This window comes from Canis aureus, chromosome 1 (assembly GCF_053574225.1).
Source record: "Canis aureus isolate CA01 chromosome 1, VMU_Caureus_v.1.0, whole genome shotgun sequence".
NCBI lineage: Eukaryota > Metazoa > Chordata > Mammalia > Carnivora > Canidae > Canis > Canis aureus.
Window position 1 is genome coordinate 105,524,953 of NC_135611.1, and position 6,992 is coordinate 105,531,944.

Genomic DNA, 6,992 nt, shown 5'->3' on the forward strand with positions numbered 1-6,992 from the left:
GGAGGGGTTGTTTTTATTTTTTCATATATTATACCTCAAACTGTACCAGGAACAACAGGGAAAGCAGTTGAGAGAGTTGAGGCTTAAAAGGTGTCCATGGTCAAATATCAAAATAATAATAATGAGATTCTAATATAATGCAAAATGTTTACTCTCAAACCTCCTGACTGCCTGGTTAGGAAAGACCAGTTTTTTTCATACTAATAACTTCTTGCACATCCTTTCCTGCTACATACATAGGACCCTTAACCCAGTATAATTGTTGAAAGTGAAATACTGCAATACTAAAAAAAAAAAAAAAGAAAAAAAATACTGCAATACTATTTAGATAAACTGCCTAAGATGCTTTTACACTAGTTTCACAATCACTAATGTGTGGAAGTGTTTATCAGGCAATAGATAGGATTCAATGATCTTTCTAGAAGAGTCTTTTAAAAGCTATAAAAAAATCTCAATTTGTGATTATTCTATTAAGCATTACAGGATTCTTTCAACTCTAGAAAAATTCCTTTTTATTTAGAAATGTTTCCATAAAAAAAAAAGAAATGTTTCCATAACCTACTTCATATATATTTAGTTTACACATTTTCCCTGTGTTACTACATTGAAATTTTTTGAAAAATAATGCATGAGTTAAAGATTCTTTTTAGAGTTTATAACATGAAAATGAACCCAGGACAGTACGTGGTACAAAGTAAATGCTCTATGGATATGAAGAATAAGAGTCCTTTTATACCTTTAGTTCAGTGAAAGAAGTAAGACCGTATGAAATTGTAAACTGGGATCTAATAAGATGGAGCTAGGACACCTTTTTTAAAAAAATATTTTATTTATTCATGAGACACAGAGAGAAAGGCAGAGACACAGGCAGAGGGAGAAGCAGGTGCCATGCAGGGAGCCCTGCATGGGACTCGATCCTGGAGTCCTGGGATCATACCTTGAGTCAAAGGCAGACGCTCAACTGCTGAGCCACCCAGGTGTCCCGTGGGAGACTTTTTGTTAACCCATCAATCTAATACTGGGATTTGGGGAATAGAGTATGTTCACTGTACCTTAAAATCACTTCCAATTCTTAACAAAAACAAAAATTATCTCCCAATTCTTCTAATAGCCGTAAGACTAATCATCTCTGTCCTACATTATAGCAATGATATTGGACCTTTATGTGTAGTACAGGGTCAGGCTATCAGATTTTTTTATGAGTTCAACGCGAAGCTATTAGATGTTTTTACTTGATGATTTTAATAAGATATACCATAAAATCCACTCTTAAAATGTACAATTTATTAAATAAAGTGACAAAGATGTCCTCTCACCATTCTTGTTCAACACTGTACTGGAAGTCTTAGCTAATGCAATAAGAAAAAGAAGTACACAGGACAGTCAGTAGGAAACAAACATGTCTTGTTCACAGATCATATTGTCTATGTAGATACTCCATAGAATCAACAAAAACACTTGGAACTAAAAAGTGATTATAGCAAAACTGAAGGACACAAGGTTAATACATGTACTGTTTGGGTTAGCCATTTAAATTTCACATGGTGCAATTCTAACCCATATGTGGTATGTGGAAGTGTCACTTTTGGGAGGTAATTACTGCATAAAAGTGGAACCCTCATGAATGAGATTAGCAACCTTCTACAAGGAATCTCAGGGAGCTCTCTTACTCTCCACCATATGAGAATCCAACAAGACAGCCTTTTGCAGCCAAGAGTAGGGCTCTCACCAATGCCTAATTAGCCAGCACATTGATCTTGGCCTTTCCAGCCTCCAGAACTGTTAGAAACAGCTATTGTTTATAAACCACCCAGTCTATGTTACTTTTTTAAAAAAAGATTTATTTATTCATGAAAGACACAGAGAGAGGCAGAGACATAGGCCAAGGGAGAGGCAGGCTCCCCGCAGGGAGCCCATTTTAGGACTCAATCCCAGAAACCTGGGATCATGACCTGATCCAAAGGCAGACGCTCAACCTCTGAGCCACCCAGGGACCCCATCTAGTTACTTTTTAATAACAGCTCAAACTGACTAAGGCAGTACACAAATGAGCAATGAACAAGTGGAATTTGAAATTAATCACACAGTAACTTTATACTGACACTAGAAAATACCTTATACTTAGATATAAGTCTAACATAGTATGTACAGGATCTACATGAGGAAAGCTTGATTTCAGTTGATTAACAAAATCAAAGAACTAAATAGATGAAGAGATTATCCATGTACATGGACAAGAAGACTCAACAAGGTTTCAGTTCTTCCCAATTTGACTTACAGATTCAATGCTATCCCAAACTAAATAGCAAGTTATTCTGTGGATACCAACAAGTTGATCCTGAAGTTTATATGGAGTGTCAAAAGATGCATAGTAGCAAACAAAATATTTTTTAAAAAATTTTATTTACTTATTCATGAGAGACACAGAGAGAGGCAGAGAGAGAGGCAGAGACAGGAGAAGGAGGCTCCATGCAAGGGGCCTGATATGGGACTCGATCGCGGACTCCCGGATCACGCCCAAAGCCGAAAGCAGACGCTCAACTCCTGAGCCACACAGGCATCCCGCCAACAAAATATTGAAGTAAATGAACAAAGTCAGAGGACTGATATTACTTGATTCAAGGCTTCCTATAAATATACAGTAATGAAAACAGTGTAGTATTGGCAAGCTGATACACAAATAGATCAAAAGAACATAATGAGAGCTCAGAAATGGACCCACACAAATAGAGTCAACTGATCTTTGGCAAAGAAGCAAAGGCAATATGGTAGAGAAAAGTGGTCTTTTCAACAGATGTGCTGAAGCAACTGGACATCAGCCTTCCAAAATATTACATGTAGACATAGATTCCTTATTCCTTTCACAAAATTCAACTCACAATGAATCTGATGTAAATATGAAATGCATAACTATAAAATTCTTAGAAGATGACACAGGAGAAAATCTAGATGACCTTGGTTTCATGATGAATTTTTCTGACACAACACCAAAGGCAAATTCCATGAAGGTAATAATATTTTGGATTTCATTTTCATTCTGCAAAACACACAAAAGATAATGAGAAAACAAGCCACAGGTTGAAATAAAATATTTGTAAAGCACATTTCTAAATGGACTGTTATCCAGAATACACAAAGAACATTCTCAAAGCACAAAAATAAGAAAACAAAAAACATAATTTAAATATGGGAAGACAGGACTAAATACCTCACTAAAAAAGATACACTGATGGCAAATTAGGCATATGAACGTAAGTTCCACATCTTCTATCATTTGACAACTGAAAAGTAAAGCATTAAGTTACCACTATGCATCTATTACACTGGCCAAAATCTAAAACAGTGACACCGCCAAATGTAATATGGATGCTGAGCAACAGATACTATCATTCACTGCTTCTGAGAGTGATAGAACTACTTTGGAAGGCAATTTAACAATTTCTTACAAAACTAAAAATGCTCTTACCATATAATCCAATACTCACACTCCTTGGTATTTATACAAAGTAATTGAAAATTTATGTCTATGGAAAACCCTGTATTTGAATATTTATAGGAACTTATGCGTAACTGTCAAAACTTGGAAGCAACCAAGATATGTTTCAGTAGGTGAATGGTTAAGCTGTAATATATCCAGAAAATGGAATATTATTTGTTGCTTAAAAAATGAAATATTGGGATGCCTGGGTGGCTCAGCGGTTGAGCATCTGTCTTGGGCTCAAGGCATTGTCCTGGAGTCCTGGGATCAAGTCCCACATCGGGCTCCCTGCATTGGGTCTGCTTCTCCCTCTGCCTATGTCTCTGCCTCTCTCTGTGTGTCTCTCATGAATAAATAAATAAAATCTTTTAAAAAATGAAATGTTAAGCCAAGAAAAGACATGGAAGACCTTAAAAGTATACTACTAGGTGAAAGAAGCCTATCTGCAAAGGCAGAATATATGTCTAAGTATATGTGACATTCTGGAAAAGGCAAAAGTATGGACATGTAAAACATTTGGCAAAACTATGGATGGGCAAAACACTTTCCCATGTAAGCCATTCGATCAACCACTTTATTAATCTGACTAGGACCCAATATATTGATGAGCTAGGACCCAATCTATTACATTTTACCCAAGCAACATTTGATTAACTTTACAATCTACAGGATACTATATATCAGGATGAGGCCAAGCTGCTTTATTCATCTCCACTACAAGAATGTAGGTTCCAAGTTCAACCAGCTGAAGAAAGCCCAATACTCATTAGGGTATAATTTAAAAAGACATGACATTGCTCCATCACTTTCTGAATTGAATTTTTGATGGTGATGACTAAATAAAGAATGAAACATGATACAAAAACATTAACTTTACATACTTCTAATAAGATTAGGAAATTTAATATACATTATCCAGGCAACACAAGGTCTGGGTAGAGTAGAATCCTGGCTCATAAGCAGAAAGGGGATGACAGTTGGAAAAACACACAGACATGATGGCAGCCGCATTTATCATCCACCAGTTGGGATTATAAATAAGAGCAATACAGGCATGAAAGGAGGAGTGGTAAAAAGACACAAAGGTGCTCACCAGGACAAGGATGGAGGATCTGAGGGAGATATTATTAGGCCTTTGAGTGTGTTGTACCTGCTGCCTGTTCCTGGGTAGGATGAAGACCATGGAACTGCTGGCCCAGACTGTGAGCACACAAAATGAAACTTCAGGGAATACTATCAATGCTGCATATACAGAAACTGTGATTGTATCATGATCTACAGCAAGACAGTACACCAAATCTCCTTTCTTTGTGAAGTTTTTCATTCTTCATTTGCTAATCACAGTAACACACAGGAAAAATCAAATTTAAAAACATGTACATGATCTAGCAAAGGGAGATGGAGAAATTAACACACTTTGGAGCTTTGACTTCAAGATTCTTCCAACAGGAGTTCATGGGGTGGTCTAGAAGACACTCAAGAGGCAAGTGCGCTCCTGGACACTTCCCTGCCCACTCTCTGAACATACAAAAAATTTGCATACAAATTTATTGAAAATAGTTTTCAACCCTTCCACAGTCTGGAGGACTCCCTCTGTACTCAGTGTGGTAAAGGAAAAGGTAATGGTAAACAAAAGAGAAATTGCCCACAATTCTGTCATCTGTGACAAGAAGATTATTTCTATTGTCAAATCCCTGCAGGCCATTCTTTCATTCAACATGTCTCCCTTTAAATTATGGCAACAACCATTCCTCTGAGCAAAAGTCCCACTGAAGCTTTCTGACACCAAATGCGACTTCATTACATGCTCCTGTCTCATTGCCAAGACTTCAGAAGACTGGAAGAATAAGAGTGATACCTAGTACATTTCACTGCAAAGTCAGCACTAACGATGAAGTGATGTTAGTCTGGGGGAAACAGTGACAAGCGAGAGCAAATGGAACAAAAGCAAATATCACATTTTCAGATGAGGATGAGATTCGTATCTGATGGGTGGTGGGAGGGAAACACCATCACTACCCATTTCATAAAACAAATCAACTCTAAATGGATTGCATATCTAAATTTTAAAGAAAAATAATAATGTATTTTTTAAAATTTTATTTATTTATTCATGAAACACACACACCCACCCACACACACACACACACACAGAGGCACAGACACAGGCAGAGGGAGAAGCAGGCTCCATTCCATGCAGGGAGCCTGATGTGGAACTGGATCCCGGGTCTCCAGGACCACACCTGGGACTGAAGGTGGCGCTAAGCCACTGAGCCACCCGGGCTGCCCAATAATAATGTATTTTTAAGTAAATCAAATTTTTTTTAGAAAGTAAAATTTTTATTTTTATTTTTATTTTTATTTATTTATGATAGTCACAGAGAGAGAGAGAGGCAGAGACACAGGCAGAGAGAGAAGCAGGCTCCATGCACCGGGAGCCTGACGTGGGATTGGATCCCGGGTCTCCAGGATCGTGCCCTGGGCCAAAAGCAGGCGCCAAACCGCTGCGCCACCCAGGGATCCAGAAAGTAAAATTTTTTTTTTCAGAAAGTAAGATTTTTAAACAGCACAGAACATATTAATTATATGGGTAAAATGACTTGTTTATGTTAAAATTAAGGGCTAGTTCTCAACACACACAGACACACACACACAATCTGTAACCAGTCTAAAGAACAACTACAAATCACACAATAAACAATGGGCAAAGCATTCCAACAGAAATTTTAAAAAGAAGGTATTCAGTGGGTAATACATGTGTGGAAGTATCTAATGTCCTTAGTAATCAGGAAAATTAAAATGTAACCACTACCTAAATATAATGTCAAACACCAATGAAAAATCTAAAACAGAAATAACAGAAATAGCAAAAATGTAAGCGGGTGTTAAAGCTGGTACAACATTTGGAAAACTGTGTGGTATCCACTTTAGCTGCCCAGATATAATCTTATGTTTCAACAATTCCACTTCTGTGAATACATTCAACAAAATCTGTATATTTATCACCAAAAGACTAATTATAGGGTTTAGATGCCAGCACTACTCATTACTCATAATGGCCCAAACTAAAACCTACCCACCTTCTCATTAATAGAATGCATAAATTAATTGACTTATATTCAAACAATGGCATCCTATAATGCAGTGCTAATGAATGTTAGCAGTAATATACAGCAATACAAATAAATTCACAAAATCATATAGAATGGGGAAAAACACCAACAATATGAGAGAGCCCATGCTGTCTGGTTCCACTTATGTAAAGTAGAAAAGAGGCAAAAGGAAATACTCTCTTAAATGTTGCAGTAGATGTAAACCTATGTCCCAAGATTCTACTCCCACAAATATATGTAATAGAATTATATCCTTGGGTGTAGAAACTTAGGACCCATGGGAGGGTTTCTGAAGAACTACAGCAGCATTCTTTTCTTGATCTAGGTGTTGCATACAGAGGTGTGGTCAATCGTAAATTCCAGTGAGCTCTGTGCTTATAACTTGTATACTGTCTCTGTAA

The 6,992-nt window shown here is 37.1% G+C and overlaps 1 pseudogene; it reads right to left on the reverse strand.

Annotated features, from left to right (window-relative positions):
- Nucleotides 1-4,351: 4,351 nt before the first annotated feature.
- Nucleotides 4,352-5,513, reverse strand: LOC144310554 (vomeronasal type-1 receptor 4-like; annotated as a pseudogene).
- Between the last annotated feature and the right edge of the window lie 1,479 nt (nucleotides 5,514-6,992).